Source organism: Heptranchias perlo, chromosome 31, assembly GCF_035084215.1.
Source record: "Heptranchias perlo isolate sHepPer1 chromosome 31, sHepPer1.hap1, whole genome shotgun sequence".
NCBI lineage: Eukaryota > Metazoa > Chordata > Chondrichthyes > Hexanchiformes > Hexanchidae > Heptranchias > Heptranchias perlo.
In genome coordinates, this window is record NC_090355.1 from 32,076,582 (window position 1) to 32,094,757 (window position 18,176).

The 18,176-nt window shown below is 42.5% G+C and overlaps 1 long non-coding RNA gene across 1 annotated transcript in view; it reads right to left on the reverse strand.

The window, feature by feature from the left end:
• LOC137300436 (uncharacterized) overlaps positions 1-14,276 on the reverse strand; it is a 32,403-nt gene extending 18,127 nt beyond the window's left edge. The window contains exon 1 of the long non-coding RNA XR_010958088.1: positions 14,206-14,276. This is a non-coding gene — a long non-coding RNA (uncharacterized lncRNA). The remainder of the gene's footprint in view (positions 1-14,205) is intronic.
• Positions 14,277-18,176: the final 3,900 nt, after the last annotated feature.

The following is an 18,176-nucleotide window of genomic DNA, read 5'->3' on the forward strand; positions in this document are numbered from 1 at the left end:
TGGTGGATGTCAACTTCAGCCTGAACACATGCCTATGGGCCCAAATGCGGCAGAATATAAGACATGTTCTAGCAATCCTCCTTCATGGTTCAGAATTTCTAGGCGTGCAATGAAGGACTTCCTCAGGCCCAGGAGCAAACTGTGAGGTGGATTTGTGGCAAAAAGGACAGATGGTTGTAGGGACTATGACCCAGACTGGCCTGTCACTGAGTACATTGGAAGGGAGCCAGCCAGCCTTATGGCAGGCACATCTCTTTACTAAAGTACCTCACACGAGTGGCTGGATTAAGCAATTGGTGACAAATAAGTGACATTGGTCTTCGGCATCTAGGAGACCAAGGTGGCTGACTGTGTAGATCATTGCACCATGCTGAAGACAACTATCTGTCATAGAGTGCCCTGTTGGATTATAGAGTCTGCCACAATGGGTTAGAAGTAAAGAACTTACATTTATATAGTGCCTTATATCATCCCCAGTAACCTGGTTTTGAAGTATATTAAACATGCTGTTGGGTTAGGAACATAAGGAACAGGGGCAGGCCATTCAGCCCCTCGAGCCTGCTCCGCCATTCAATTAGATCATGGCTGACCTGCACCTCAACTGCATTTTCCCGCCACTGCTCCATATCCCTTACCTGACAAAAATCTGTCAATCTCCGTTTCGAAGGCTCCCATTGTCCCAGCATCCATAGCCTTTTTTTGGAGGGGGGGGAAGAAGAGAGTTCCAGATTTCTAGTACCCTTTGTATGAAAAAAGTGCTTCCTGATTTCGCTCCTGAATGGCCTAGCTCTAATTTTAAGATTATGTTTCTGCACATGTCAGAAACTTGGCTCACTAAGAATAAGAGGGTGAAAGTTTCTCCACTTTGTGGAATGCGAATTGAAATGAGTTTCAGCAGCTTCAAGTCAGCTCCAAGTAGACGCAGGCCAGCAAGATAAAACTATGTATCATTCTACATTAAGTGGCAATAAATTGGCTGATTACTGAACAATAGCATAAAAACTGGCTAAGTATGAGAAATTAAAGTGTTCAGCTGGTGCGATCGAGCTGTCTTCTGATATTCAGGTTGAAGCATATTGTTTGGACATTGCGGAAGGAGTTTTATTCGGCACCTAATCCGGGCTTTACTGGATTTAAAATATTGGAATGGGTTCTATTCCCCATCTTGATGTATAATTAAACATGGCAGTAAAAATATAAATTCACTGTGACCTATGCATGTTTTGGAGAATTCTAAAGTACAACCTACAGGATGAGTGATCACTTGTAAAGAAACCTTCTGCAAAGCGCTGTCATTGCAAATTAACTTGTATTTCTACAAAACCCACTCTCCTCCCAGCATTTATAATTATTCCTTCCTTTGCTCAAGTCCCCTCCCTCCGACCCATCTGTTCTTCATTGGAGAGCGCAATCAGGCAACCTGCTCCAATGCTTCTGCCAGTGATGCACCTGTAACTGGTGGGGTAGGACAGCAACTTGGTTTGAGTTGGTCCCTTCGTCCTTCATGAGGTAATTACGGATGAGGAAGGCGGTTTGGCCAATCTTAATTCATCCATTCAGAAATATCCTAAAGTTCCCCCCCCATTACAGCATCCAACTGTTTCTTAAATGATTCCAGGGTTTCCACCTTCACTGGTCTATCTGGACGTCTAGTGCACATATTGATCACACTTGATGTGAAGAAGAATTTCCTGATATCGGTCCTAAAATTATACATTGACAGACAGGAAAAGACCCCCTGGTCCATCCAGTCTGTCCCACACAATTTTGGAATCACAATATATACACCCCCTACCCTACCCAAAACAATGTGATCTCCTAGAAGAGGCGAAAAAACAGATTAAAACCCAAGCCAATTTGGGGGGAAAAAATCTGGGAAATTCATCGCCTCTGTCGCCCCCCTAGGCAAACGAAACTAGTCCAGGAGACCATTCTGATCATTCTAATTATCTCCTATTAATTTGATCCTGATCTACTCTCATAACTTAATTTAAAGTAATATTCCAGGTTTGGTTGTTTTCAATCCCTTAACAATTTTATCGACCTTTTTATATAAGATCACCTCTCAGATGCCTCCTTTAGAGACTGAAAAGTCAATTTTTCCCCAGTCTTTCCTCCTAACTCAGACCACAGATCACCGGGTCTCTGCAATGCTTGAAACGCTTGAATGTCTCCCTTGTTTCTTGGTGACCACAACTGGATGTAGCAAGGTGTGGGCTGACCAGAGCACTAAAAAAGTGGGAGAGCCGCTTGCCACTGCTCAACACCCTCTCCCAGGAAGCCTAGCTAAGATTATCGGCTCGAGATGTATGGAATTTTGTCCATGAACCAGAGCCCCATCATTTCTTGCTCCTCTGTTGCGCTGTGCCACTTGGCCGCATTTGATTTTGCTTGAGTTGCCCAAGTTCTAAAATTGAAAATTTGTTTACAAGCAGTAATTTTTTCCCCCCTTGCTTGCAAGGAAGAAGTTCTTACTAACAGTGGGGCTTTAGAAGAGATTTTGAGTGGAATTGATCTGTGGTAGCTTTGAATTAACAGTGTAGGTAGGAGGAACAGGGAAAGATACTGTCTGTAACTATAACAGAAAATATATTTCCATTGCCAAAACTCCCACTCTGAGTGCGATGAGCCAGCTTTTAAACTCATACCTCTGTGGGAGGTTTACAGTGATATTTCTTTAACCGTCCCAGAATAAAATATACCTCACATGAAGCTCCTGAACTTTGTGTCAGTCAGACACTCGATGAAAGAAATGACAAATATAGATATTATGCTCTTCTGGAGAATATAGGAGTGACATATACAAAAATGACATTGAGCTGATAATGGGAGCTGTAAACAGTGCTGCCAGTGCTGGTCCTGTACCGTACACCTGTGCAGGAACGAGCTGATCTCACCCATTAATGGAGGGTCGGCTCGTTGGTGCCTTACTTACGACCTGCCGTGCTCACCAAGTGGGGGCGCCCATAGTGTGCCAGCAGGATTTTCCGACGTGGGGCGGGGAGGGGTACGTGGCAGTGGGACTCTGGGCGGAGGGGGCAAGGATGGTGGGGTGGGATCACTAGACTGGGGATTTTAAAATGTTTCAGACTGGGATATCCTCTTCAGCATCCATTCCAGATGGGTGTTGCGAGGCTGGAGAGCAACTTTTACATAGAATTTACAGCACAGAAACAGGCCATTCGGCCCAACTAGTCCATGCCAACATTTCTGTTCCACACGAGCCTCCTCCCACCCCTCTTCATCTAACCCGATCAACATATCCTTATTCCTTTCTCCCTCATGTGTTTATCTAGCTTCCCCTTAAATGCATCTATGAGCTTAGGTGCTCCAGTTCCATTATTGGGAGGCCCTCTAATTTACAATTTTTTGAGGGGCCTTCCAGTGCTCTTTTCACTGGCCGACTCTATTGAGGTGTAGTCGGTGCCTTGGCACATTGCACGCTTTGAACAATTGCTCCTGAGCAGGTACACAATCTGCTTCGACAGATCAGGTGTCTGCGATTGGATTATTGGCCCCATTGTTTCAGGTGAGAGTGCGTGAATCTGGATCCATACATCACATTTCACGCTGCAATGTCAACTTCACTTTCACATATTGCCACATCGAAAACTGCGATGTCAATTTCAATTGCAATTATTGTCCTTGCCAGTAATGGCCAGGAAACAATATTTCAGTGAGTGAGTGGTCAATCTATGGAACAGGCTCCTTAGGGAGACAGTGGAAGCGTTTAGTACTGATTCATTCAAATGCAAATTAGATAGATTTCTTTCAGAAAATAACATTTTGGGATCTAGTATACGAGTAATTTGAGACATGACATGTGGTAAGTGTAGCAGGCTTGGGAGGAACAGGTGAGTTTGGACCCATGGTTCCCAAATCTCTCCACCACTGGGGTTTTCCTCGTGTCATGTCTGGGTCTGTTGTAGACTGATTGATGGAGATTGATTGCTATGATTAGTCAACAACTCCATTATCATTGTATCATGTGACTATCAGGATGGTAGAAGGCGAACTAGATGGACCTTGGCCTTTTCTCGCTTAACAATTCCTCTAATCCTATGTAATGCAGGACCTTAAATGGTCCCTATTTACTGGGTTAAATATGCTAGTATGCTTAAGTATATCGATTTCTTTGTAAAGGTTAGATTGTGCTAACACAAAATGATGTGGTGTGCTTAGCGTTCCAAAAAGCCTGACCTATAAAAGTTCTCCATGAAAGGCTGCTACTGAACTTGGGCTGTAAGCTGCTCGTAATCTACATTAGTGACTTTCATTAACAACCCAATGAAAACTGGTCGATTGGCAAATTATACTAAATTGAGGAGGTAGGGGAGAGTGGTGGAAAGGAAGGGTGGTTGAATCAGGGAAGTAGGCAGGCACCTGCAGAAGGAGTTGGATGCAATCAGAAAATGGACAAATCAGGGATGGATGAAATTCAATACAGACAAGTATGATACATTGGAAGGAAAAATGGGTGTCACAGCTATACTGTGGATGGTGCAGAAGTGGCTAAAGACCAAGTTAAAGACTTGATTGGGGGAGGGATTGATTGATATTGCATACACTCACCATGTCAAACCCCTGGGGAATGTCAATGTACAGAGTGAGCAGAAGGCTAAATTAAATTGCTAAGTACAAGTCAAAAGACGTCAGGTTAAAAACTACAGTGCCCTAGTTGGACCTCACCTTGAACGCTCTCTTCAGTTCTGATTGTCAAGACATTAGGGATAAACTCAGGGCCTGGAGGCAATGCAGAGAACAGCCATGAGGCTGATCACTGGTGTCAAAGGATTGAGTGACGAGGAAGGACTGGAGAAACTGGGACTTGAAAGGAGAGGACAGTGAGGGGACCTTGTAGTGTAGAGCAATGATGAGGTAAATCTGGAGCACTGTTTCAAGTTAAGGACGAGGGAGCATAGGTTAAAACTGGTTAAAAAGACAATTTATGAAAGATAGCAGAAAGATCTTCTTCAAATAGCGTGAGCAACACTTGGATTAATTCTCTGGAGAGGATAATGGAGGCAAAAACCTTAAACTCATTCAAGAACTCTGATGGGGGGGGGGAATGTAAGCTTTTTTTCTGGATGGATGAGCTAAGATGGGCCGAATGGCCTCCCTCGCCTGTGGGAAAAACTACTGGTGGTTTTACATTGTTTTGAATCGACAATCTAGATTTAAGGAGAGAAAGTGATGCTGTCATATTTAATATACAACATCAGATAGTAACAGTGATAAAATGTAAGGTATTTTTCTTTATAGGAAATGAAAACTGGTGGAAATTGGTCCATGTATCTTCTGTTAAAAGTGACAATAATAAATTGGTGCTTATCTCATAGCACTGCATGTGACCTCAAGAAAGGGACATTGCTATTGGGGTTAACTTGAGGATTTCCAACCTCTTCCAGTAGCAGCACCAATGCTCCAAGCTGCTGGCGGAATGTCACAGGTAATTTTCTTTTGTTAATGCTGATTTATTATTGAAGTAAGTCTTGACGTTTGTGGAACAAATCCAAATGGATGGCTGTTCTTTTGTTTTTCCCTCCTGTTTTGGCTGTAGTTATTAAATTTTAATTATAGCTAGATTTCAGTTTTGGATCAGTGTTGTTCATATTCGCAGTAAATTAAGCGAGCAATTCATTGTATGTTGCCATATGCTGTTGGTATGTCCATATCTACTAATTTAATTTACTTTTGTGTTGTGTTGAGGAGTTAGTTACTCAGCAGCAAAAAAAAACTCTCGCCAGCGTTTTCAAAATTCTCACTTTAATAACAGAGAGCCTAACATCCAGTGAACAAGCGCCCTGTGAGCTGTCTCTGGGGAAATACGGTTATAACAAGAACAAAAAGATTAATTCTGACTGAAACCTGTCCAACCCAGGCAAGTAAAAGTATAATCCTGGCCAAAATAAGGTCGATTGGGCCGATTTGCTTTTTTACTGATTGTGAATATGCTGCTAAAGCACTCGGTCATCTATGCACCCACATCAAACATGACCCAAAGCTGCTAGGAGACCGCTGTTTATGGAAGTGCATTTCAAGAGCACAATACTAAGATTTGTAGCTATTATGGGGCTATTTCTGAACCTTTTCTTGTGATTTTTCTTTTAAAATTTCTTTCCTGTTTCCACTTAGTTACCACTTGGCTTTCTGCCACTGGCATTGGTGTTTTATTTTGGTATGTCCATGATTTTTGGACCATTGGTTTCACTATTGAGAAACCCCCTTTCACTAAGGCTTTTTGGAAGAAAAAGAGAGAATGATGCCAAGCAGGTCAGACCAGAGGCAGACTGCACCCACCTGCTGCAACCTTTCCATTCACGCTCACAGGTGGAGGTGCACCTACCTGGCCGTAACTGTGTGGAGCAAGCTACAATGGCTGGCCTCACCTGGTGCAGCCAATGTTCCCACAGGGCTGGCCTCACCTGGTGCAGCCAATGTTCCCACAGGGCTGGCCTCACCTGGTGCAGCCAATGTTCCCACAGGGCTGGCCTCACCTGGTGCAGCCAATGTTCCCACAGGGCTGGCCTCACCTGGTGCAGCCAATGTTCCCACAGGGCTGGCCTCACCTGGTGCAGCCAATGTTCCCACAGGGCTGGCCTCACCTGGTGCAGCCAATGTTCCCACAGGGCTGGCCTCACCTGGTGCAGCCAATGTTCCCACAGGGCTGGCCTCACCTGGTGCAGCCAATGTTCCCACAGGGCTGGCCTCACCTGGTGCAGCCAATGTTCCCACAGGGCTGGCCTCACCTGGTGCAGCCAATGTTCCCACAGGGCTGGCCTCACCTGGTGCAGCCAATGTTCCCACAGGGCTGGCCTCACCTGGTGCAGCCAATGTTCCCACAGGGCTGGCCTCACCTGGTGCAGCCAATGTTCCCACAGGGCTGGCCTCACCTGGTGCAGCCAATGTTCCCACAGGGCTGGCCTCACCTGGTGCAGCCAACGTACGTACCACAGGGCTGCCCCCACCTGGTGCAGCCAACGTACGTACCACAGGGCTGCCCCCACCTGTGACTAGAACATTCAGCTGTGCAAGCTTTCACCTCTAGTTTTGTGAACCATAGGGGGTGATTTATCCAGTGGGATCTTTCTGTGTGCAAATTTGCAGCCGCGTTTCCTACATTACTAGACTTCAAAAGTACTTCATTGGCTATTAAGTGCTTTGGGATGTCCTGAGGTTGTGAAAGGCAAGATATAAATGAAAATCTTTCTTTTTTTTCTTTCACAATTTTGCATGTTGTATTCATCATTACCAGCTGCTGCAAAACACTCTCCTGGGTAGAGGATTGGGTTGATACTGTTATGTTTTTTTACTTGTCATGTAATAAAGCAGTTGCTCTCGAAGTCTGTTGCAGAGAGTGATGTGGCAATAATTTCTGGGTGTGACTGCATCATCATAACTGAAATGGGGTTGAATAAATTGTGATGTACTCATGTCCAAAACCCAAGGGAGCTTCTGGAAGTTTCTTTCAAGGATTTGGTTGGAGGAGGGGGGGGAAAGCGTAAAGTCATGTTGGGTTTCTATTGTGTGTGTCCCAGTTACATCAATGAGTTACATCAAAACTACAGCACAGAAACAGGCCATTCAGCCCAACTGGTCTATGCCGGCGTTTATGCTCCATACGAGCCTCCTCCCTCCCTACTTCATCTAACCCTATCAGGATATCCTTCTATTCCTTTCTCATGTGTTTATCTAGCTTCCTCTTAAATATATCTACGCTATTTGCCTCAACTACTCCTTGTGGTAGCAGGCTCCACATTCTTACTACTCTTTGGGTAAAGAAGTTTCTCCTGAATTCCCTATTGGATTTATTAGGGACTATCTTATATTTATGACCTCTAGCTCTTGTCTCCCCCACAAGTGGAAACATTTTCTCTACATCTACCCTATCAAACCCTTTCATTATCTTAAAGACCTCTATCAGGTCTCCCCTCAGCCATCTCTTTCCTAGAGAAAAGAGCCCAAGCCTGTTCAGCCTCACCAGAAATAGTGGGGAACCAAGGGTCTAATGAGAGTGAGGAACTTAAAGTAATTAATATTAGTGAAGAAAAAGTACTGGAGAAATTAATGGGACTAAACGCCGACAAATCCCCTGGACCTGATGGCCTACATCTTAGGGTTTTAAAAGAGGTGGCTGCAGAGATAGTGGATGTTCTGGTTGTGATCTTCCAAAATTCCCTAGATTCTAGAACAGTCCCAGTGGATTGGAAGGTAGCAAATGTAACACTGCTATTCAAGAAAGGAGGGAGAAAGAAAACGAGGAACTACAGGCCAGTTAGCCCGACATCAGCTGTCGGGAAAATACTGGAATCTATTATTAAGGACATGATAACAGGGCACTTAGAAAATCATAATATGATTAGGCAGAGTCAACATGGTTTTATAAAAGGGAAATCGTGTTTGACAAATTTACTGGAGTTTTTTGAGGATGTAACTAACAGGCTAGATAAAGGGGAACCAATGGATGTAATATATTTGGATTTTCAAAAGGCATTCGATAAGGTGTCACACTAAAGTCTGTTACACAAGATAAGGGCGCATGGGATTGGCGGTAATATATTAGCATGGATAGAGGATTGGTCAATGGACAGAAAACAGAGAGTAAGGATAAACAGGTCATTTTCAGGTTGGCAGGTTGTAACTAGTGGGGTGCTGCAAGGATCTGTGCTTGGGCCTCAGCTATTTACAATCTATATTAATGACTTAGATGAAGGGACTGAGTGTAATGTATTCACGTTTGCTGACGATACAAAGCTAGGTTGGAAAATAAGCTGTGAGGAGGACGCAAAGAGTCTGCAAAGGGATATCAACAGGATAAGTGAGTGGCGAAATGTGAGGTTATTCACTTTGGTAGGAAGAATAGAAAAACAGAATATTTTTAAATGGTGAGAAACTATTAAATGGTTGGTATTCAGAGGGATTTGGGTGTCCTTGTACATGCAACACAGAAAGTCAACATGCAGGTACAGCAGGACTAGGGAAGGCAAATGCTATGTTGGTCTTTATTGCAAGGGTGTTGGAGTACAAGAGTAAGGAAGTCTTGCTGCAATTGTACAGGGCTTTGGTGAGACCACACCTGGAGTACCATGTACAGTTTTGGTCTCCTTACCTAAGGAAAGATTTACTTGCCTTAGAGGTGGTGGAATGAAGGATCACTAGATTGATTCCTTGGATGAGAGGGTTGTTCTATGAGGAGAGATTGAGTAGAATGGGCTTATACTCTCTGGAGTTCAGAAGAATGAAAGGTGATCTCATTGAAATATATAAGATTTTGAGGGGGCTTGACAGGCTAATTGCTGAGAGGCTGTTTCCCCTGGCTGGAGAGTCTAGAACTAGGGGGCACATACATATAATGGGTCAGCCATTTAGGACTGAGATGACAAGAAATTTCTTCACTCAGAGGGTTGTGAATCTTTAGAATTTTCTACCCCAGAGGGCTGTGGATATTTAGTTGTTGAGTATATTCAAGGCTGAGATTGATAGATTTTTGGATTCTAAGGAAATCAAGGGACATGGAGATCGGGTGGGAAAGTGGAGTTGAGGTCGAAGATCAGCCATGATCTTATTGAATGGCGGAGCAGGCTCGAGGGGCCGTATGGTCTACTCCTGGTCCTATTTCTTATGTTCTTTCCTGATAAGTACATCCTCTTAGTTCTGGTATCATCATTGTGAATCTTTTTTGCACCCTCTCCAATGCCTCTATATCCTTTCTATAGTATGGAGACCAGAACTGTGCACAATACTCCAAGCGTTGCCAACTCTGAGCATCATTTTCTGAGGCTTGGCATCAGGCTTCACCCCTGCTCTGGCCCAGGAACTGCAGGAAAAATACTGCAATTTAATACTCCCATTAAAGAAAAATGAATACAAAGGAACTCTACTGTACTTATATATTTATCTGTAATTCCACCAGCTGAAAGATTAGTGACTTCAAAAGACGATACCCATAGATTGGAGCGAGTTGTGTAATTTACAAAGTAATATGTTGAATCTCTCTCTAATTATGCAGTACCTTATCCCACAATGCTTATTATAGGATACTTAGGTGGATTTTGTAATTATACAACCTCCATTGAAATAAATGAAGGAGGGTCAGTTCCACATCACATTACTACAATCATGATCATTTCTCAACTGCTATTTCTAAAGAATGTGAGGGCAGATGGCAGAGTGATGAAATGGTGAAGCAATTTAGCTCTCAGTTGATTCCATTACTGCTTTTTTAAAATATATTTTCCAAGAATAGGACATTCTGCTGTTACTAGTTAAACATGGTGGAATTCCTGCTACAGTCTACAGAGTTTTAAAACCTAGCTGTGGTATTAACTAATCATTACTCCTTCACTTACCTTTTTAACATGCTCTTAATGGTGTTCTACGCTATAGTCTTTGCTCCTTCACCTAGGTTTATCAATAAACAGGAATAAATCTGGAGGCTGAAATATCTTAGAGGGGCTTAAAGGGTTAAGTTATGAGGACAGGTTGCATAAACTTGGCTTGTATTCCCTTGAGTTTAGAAGATTGAGGGATGATCTGATCAAGGCGATTAAAATGTTAAAAAGATTCGATAGAGTAGTTCCTCTGATGGGGGGAATCAAGAATAAGGGAACATAATCTTAAAATTAAAGCTGGACCATTTAGAAGGGAAATCAGGAAGCACTTTTTCACACAAAGGGTAGTTGAAATTTGGAACTCTACTCCCCCCCCCCCCCCCCCTTCCAAAAGGCTGTGGATGCTGGGACAATTGGAGCTTTTAAGGCTGAGCTCGATGGATTTTTGTTGGGTAAGGGTATCAAGGGATATGGAGCTAAGGCGGGTAAATGGAGTTGAGATACAGATCAGTCACGATCTGACCGAATGGCAGAGTAGGCACGAGGGGCTGAATGGCCTACTCCTGTTTCTATGTTCCTATAACTAAACAGAATGTAGTACATGAAAGACAAAAGAAGAAAATCAGGACTTGGGCTTCTATGCAATTAAATATTATGGCCCCAAATTAGTCGTTTTTCAGGCGTTCCCAGGGTGTTATTTTAACATATATTTAGTGGTGGATTCTGGGGCAGGACCTGTTTCCGTGGTTTCCACCCCATAATGGCAGCAATGTCATTTGTGATCAGGCCTGGGGCCTCCTCCACAATCTGCCTGCTGATTCTGCCGGCAAGTACTTTAAATATATGCGAATGAGGGGGCCTGGCATTTGGCTTATTTGAAATCCCATAAATTATGTTCAGAATGCATCGTGGCTGTGTTAGAATAACATAAGTGAGACGTACCTGTTGCCAGCATCAGCTGAGACGGGCAAAAGTGATTTATTTTGGAGCCTGCAGCCCGGTGAAACATTCAAGAGAGATTTCTGAAGTTACGCTTTTAAAGTGATTTTTTTTTTTGCCTAGTGCCTGGATCGAGCCGGACTTGCGTCTGAGAACCTGTGAGACTAGACGGATATTTTTGCCCTCACCCACAGTAAGACGTTCTGAGAATTAGGTGTGGGATTCCCAATGGACATCACCCTTGCTTGCAATATTTAATGGAGGAAGAGGAGGACGAACAGTGCAGGATGCAGGAAAGGAAAGTGAGGCAGCCTTGGAGGAGGATGTGCTGTATGTTACCCTCTCCCAAAAAAGAATTTGCAGGCCAAGCAGATCTTATGACGATCCCGGTGAGGAGCTCTACATCAGAAGAGTACGCTTCACCAAAGAGGCAGTAGGGGAGAACGTGCCAGCTACTCCATGAAAACCTGCGGCCAAGATCATTTGCCCAGTCAGACAGCTCTGCCTGTAGCTGTGAAAGTAACGACTGCACTCGCTTTTTTATGTCGTAGGTTTATTTTAAGCAGCCAAAGGGGATCTCAACAATAACAATTTGCATTTATATAGCGTCTTTAACGTAGTAAAACGTCCCAAGGTGCTTCACAGGAGCGTTATCAAACAAAATTTGATACCGAACCACATAAGGAGTTATTAGGACAGGTGACCAAAAGCTTGGTCAAAGAGGTAGGTTTTAAGGAGTGGTTTTAAGGAGCGTCTTAAAGGAGGAGAGAGGTAGAGTGGTTTAGGGAGGAAATTCCAGAGCTTAGGGCCTAGGCAGTTGAAGGCACGGCCACCAATGGTGGAGCGATTAAAATCGGGGATGCACAAGAGGCCAGAATTAGAGGAGCACAGAGATCTCGGAGGGTTGTAGGGCTGGAGGAGGTTACAGAGATAGGGAAGGGCGAGGCCATGGAGGGATTTGAAAACAAGAATGAGAATTTTAAAATTGAGGCATTGCCAGACCGGGAGCCAATGTAGGTCAGCAAGCACAGGGGTGATAGGTGAACGGGACTTGGTGTGAGTTAGGATACGGGCAGCAGAGTTTTGGATGAACTCATGTTTATGGAGGGTGAAAGGTGGGAGGCCGGCCAGGAGAGCATTGGAATAGTCAAGTCTAGAGGTAACAGAGGCATGGATGTGGGTTTCAGCAGCAGATGAGCTGAGGCAGGGGTGGAGACGGACGACCTGATGGTCTGATTCATTGCAGTAAAACCAGACAAACAAGCAAATAAACTTCTCTCCTTCACTTATCTGAAAATGCAAAGTTAACTGTATGAAATCTCAACAGAAGTGGCCTAAAAGTTTGAAGGGGAGAAGAAAAAAAGTTTTCTATTTACTCATTACAACATTTTCAAAAGAATCTTATACTGAATCTTCACTGATGTACGGTGAGATGGTTTTAGAAGTCTCCAACGAAATGCTGGTGAATGAAATATGGGTGTGGTTTTCCACAGATACTGACATAAAGAAGAACTGTTTGAGTTGTGTTTGTTTGTGAAATCATTTAGGGATTTGAACTAACACAGTCAGACTGGTGGATCACAGCTGATATTCTGTCCCCAGCACCAGACTTGCTGCGCCCTGTGTGAGTCTTTGCAAATGTTGATTTTTTTTTTTGCTTCTTGTCTAGTCTACACGTACCAGACAACTGTAAAGCCTTTAACGGTTTCCTTACAAGATTGTTTAATGAAAGCATGCGTTTAGAGTTTTATCATGACTAATGGTTTTTAATACTGGCTAACCAAAATTAACTCATTTTGCTTTTCATATATCTTGTAAAATCCAATTGAGTTGAGTTTCCTAATGCTCTGGTCGTAACAGAAACTTTCCTTCTCTTTGATTTGCAGATTAATATGCTGCAAGAAATTATGGATTAGTTCTTTTAGTTTTGAATTGATCTGATTTAGGTTAATTGGTTACTAAACGGTTCTGTCTTATTGATACAGTAGCTGAGTTTGCTGTTTTCACCATTCATCACACATTCAGTAAATGTACACAGTATGAGAGCGAGCGCAAGTTATCAAAACTACAGACAGCGCAATTATGTGAATAAATATTAGCTCATAGAAAACAGGAAACAATTTAGGGGCTAAATTCACCTATCAGCTCTCCCAGCAGAGAGCCATGCTCATTTGATTCCATTACTGCTTTCTTTTGGCATTTTTACAGAATCGCCCTGTCCATCAAACCAGCATTGTTACTGGTCAGACGTGGTGTAATTCTCACTGCACTCAACAGAATTTTAATACCCAAGCATAAAGTCACGGGTTCAAGCCCCACTCCAGAGGCTGGAGCACAAAATCTAAGCCAACACTCCCAATGCAGAACTGAGGGAGTGCTGCGCTGTCAGAGGTGCCGTCTTTAGGATGAGATGTTAAACCACAGCTGGACATAAAAAATCCCACGACACTATTCGAAGAACAACAGGAGCGTTCTCCCGGTGTCCTGACCAACATTTATCCCTCAACCAACACCTAAAATAGATTATCTTGATCATTTATTTCATTGCTGTTTGTGGGTCCTTGCTGTGCGCAAATTGGCTGCCATGTTTCCTACATTACAACAGTGACTGCACTGCAAAAGTACTTAATTGGCTGTAAAGCGCTTTGGGACATCTTGAGGTTGTGAAAGGCGCTATATAAATGTAAGTGTTAATTGTATCCATGTGATTTATATCAATTAGTGTTAATTGTATTTAGGTGGTGTGTATCAATTGGGAACTCTCTTGTATCCATTTATGAGAGCTTATCTATGGTGTGGTGTGGGTAATGTGGATCTCTGTGAATAAAGGCTTGGAAGCAACTGAAGACCAGGCTCTAGTATTCGATCCTTCACCACCTGGCTGGACAATTTATAACAGTAAGTCTTTATTTTCTTTGATTACTTCTGAACTTACCGTTTCAAACTACTCTCTTCAGTGTTGATACTGTACTACACTGCACTGCGGGACTTCCTCCTTCACCTGGGCTTATCAATTAAAAAGAAACATACAATTAGTTAGAAGTAAATCCAAGTCGGAGATAGGGCTGCAACACTGTAGCACCAATTCTCCAATGCACATTCCACGCGATCGCAATTCCCCACTGGGAGTGTGGGATTGACTAAATTTGCCCTGTAATCTGATAAAGGAGCTCTGATAACCTCATACAGCCTTGAAATCATTTTGCTTTATCAGTTGTTACTTTTAGTATATGGTAAATGTTTTAGTTTATGTTATATTAGTTAGTCTTAACATTTTCTGGCATGGTTGAGTGCTTGTTTGACAGGCCTCTGCATACATGAGGAGAAAGAGAATAGAGGGAGATGATGGACAGTAGTAATTAGAGTGAGTGGAGGCGCGTGTGGAGCATAAACAGCGACATTGACCAGTTGGGCTATCTGGCCTGTTTCAGTACTTTAGATTCTATGTAATATGTTTCACCTCCTCAATGAATAACTGTTTTATATATATATATATATATATATGTATATTTTGTTGGAGTTGTGCTTTTTGTGCCATCAATTTATACTTAAAAAGATTTTTTTAGTGATTTTTTTTTCCAAAAGTATGTAACCATGCGATAATGTTGCAATTTTTCTAAAGACGAGTAGATCTCCTGTGGCGTTGCTCATAGTGAATTGAAGGATACGCTGTTTTTTTTAATGTGGGTCGGTTAAACCCTGACAGCAACCACATCTTCCGCTCCCAGCAGAGCCAGCTGAAATAAAAACAGAAACACGCTGGACCTGCCCAGCAGATCGGTCAGCATCAATGGTTTAATGTTTCCGCAGTAACTTTTTTTGGCCAGTATCGATGAAAGGCCAATCCCAAAATGTTAACCTGTCTTTGTCTTTCACATGTTGTGCAGTTCAAGCATCGTTTGCTTGTAGTCATTTTAATCATTTCATGCATAGGTTAATATTTCTATGTGTGCATTTTGATAGGAATATTAGGAATAGGAGTAGGCCATTCAGCCCCTCGATCCTGCTGCGCCATTCAATTAGATCATGGTTGATCTGTATCTCAATCCCATTTACCCGCCTTTGCTCCATTGCTCTTGACGCCCTTACCTAACAAAAATCTATCGATCTCTGTCTCGAAAGCTTCAATTGTCCCAGCATCCAGTGCTTTTTTGAGGGTTTACACACACAGTCTTGTGAAGCTGCCTTTACCGCCTGTTAGAGTGTGCTATTTATTCTCATTTTATGACTCATTTTCAAAACGGTGCCGCTACAAAATTTGAAACAAATTGACACAACACGTGAGTTCGGACAAAGGGGAAAGATGGAAATTCAGCACAAAGCAATCTCATTTCAAAGTTTTACTCTGGGAGGGGGGTTAATGGGGGATTCCTGCCAACTGCAAATCTTGACTGCTCTCAGTAATCGTCTGCTCAGAATGTGTCAGTGGTTATCTACCAGAGACTTGTGAGGTCCAAGCTGTCAACATCAGGAAAATTCCATGATTGACACCGGCTGTAAAAAAAAATGATATGTTGGTGGTCAAAATTAGTCACAATTTTGAACCAAAAGGAATGAATTTAATTCCAGATGAGTGAGGTTTGGCAAGTCTAGCGAGGCTACAGTAAGTAGAAAGTGGAGAGTCTGCCTGACAGTAATGCAGTGGCCAAGTTGCTGGGACTTCAAATCTATTTCCTGCTTCTCTCAGCTCCCTTCTCACCACCCTGGTAAGTTGTCCAAACACATGGCTGACCTGCTGAGGACAGGAATCCAGCTGTGTCTGAGAGGAGAGGAACTTAAAAGAAAAAATAGAAACAACATTCAGAGTTGAGGCCAAACTATCACTGACCTTTTCTTTGTAAGTACTTCAAAAAAAGGAAAATCAGTTGATGGGTCAGTAAATCAACGCCATCGTCCCCCCACCCCCCACAGCAATTCTTAATTACAACATTTCAGTGGTGAGTCCTTTTCTTCTAACTCTTGAGGTGTTGGGCGGAAGGAATCACTTTTACCCACCTCCCCCCAGGTAATAGTTACCTCCAGGTAAAAATCACTCGCAAATTCTGTGATAATCTCAGAAAGTCAATGGTTTTGTTTTAAGTTTCATTTACTTCAAGCAATCCAAGCTATGGTGCACAGTAACCAAATACGGAGTAAAGGTCCCTCCATTGATGCCCAAACAACGTGTCTTAAACTCAACCTCAGAAGTCCATTACTACTACACCAGGGCAATTTTTTTTTACATTTCCCACCATCAGTTAGAATCAGGCCCCATGTGAGTAAGATGACAGGTTTATGGGGAGAGAGCAGGGCAGTGGGATTATATTTGGATTGCTCCAGCAAAGAGACGGCACTGATGCTATGAGCCAAATGCCCTTCTTCTGTACTTTAACCTTCTATGGTTTAATTACCAAATTAAGGATAGAAATTACTGTTGGCAATATTAATGGATGAATGGTTCGCATATCTGTATGACATTTCTGTCTGCTATTTTAACTGAACTACCAACCTGTTTACTTTAAACACCTCCATCAAAATAGCCAATAAATGATTGTCATACGAAGGTATTAAGCATTTTGTTCACTATTATTGGAAACAGCCATTTCTACCCATCAGTGTTTAGATTTTGTCATTAGATATTTTCTCAGGCTCGGCAGCACTGGTCATTCTTGTAAGTGGACCTCGCGTCCCCTATAATCCAGAGTGCACCAGTTTCTGCCCAATATATAAATAAACAATAGCATGACCCAGGAATCAAAACACAGAACCCTTAATCTGTACATCGGCTACTGTAATGTGTCAAGTGTCACCATGTGAGCTCTTCTCTTTACACATGGCAGACAGGATAAGCACTCTTACTGAATCCAGGCATAGGCTTTGAACCAACGAATGGCTTCATTTACATGAAATAAATGAAAGAAACAGCTCACAGTTGTCACAGCTGAATATATTAAATAATCCTCTTTTTCTGCATTTCTATTGTTCATGTCCATACTTTGTTTCAAAGAAAAACCTCCCACGTTTACAATGTTATGACACAGCTTGCGTTCTCTCTAAATAAAGTCATTTGCCATATGTTTAGTTACTATAACCTCAGATTGACCTGCTTTCACCTGTCAGGTTGGCACGGAACTTAAAACACCCAGCCTCTCAGCTGGTGTCTGCGAGTTAACAAACATACTGACTGCCTCTGTGCGCCTGTCTCTGACTGAAAACTTCCAGTCTGTGAGATGAGGTATCTGCCCACCATGCTGTCAATCAAATAGGGCTCCAGCCAACCATGGACCTTGCCCTCTTTCAGAGGACTCAGAAAGTCATGACCCTTAGCACTGTGAAAAGGAGGTTTTGAACAGCCCTCGCAAATCGTGAAATGATGATATGCCTCTCATGATTTAATTAAACCAAAATAGTCATTCCTCAATATTGATTGGAATTAATCTCTATTACTGGCCCAAGTTGCTTGTAAATGAATATGACCATTCCATTGACCCCAATTGTTGTTCTTAGTTTTATTAATATTCATATGTAAGGAATTCTGAAGCTGCTATGTCTAGAATTGAAATGCACTTGTGTCCCCACCTTGAGAAAAAGGATACTTATTTAACCCCTTACATACTATTTTTAGCAACACAATAATGCAAGTTTAAAAAATTGAATCCAAGCAAAAATCCATTTTGTTACAGTACCCTTTAATATCAATTGTGATAAGTTATGAGCAGTTTTGTGCTATGAACTCACATTCACAGTGAACTAAGCTAGTCTGCCATATTTATTATACTGTAAATCCTTACAAGGGGAGACTTTCATCCCATCAGTTTGGAATGTTTTCACACCCAGGTGTCAGAGGTGAAAGGACACTGTGCTAAACCACTATGTTACCTGTTACCCAAATGAAGTTGATGTTTATACTGATGTGATGTCATGAGC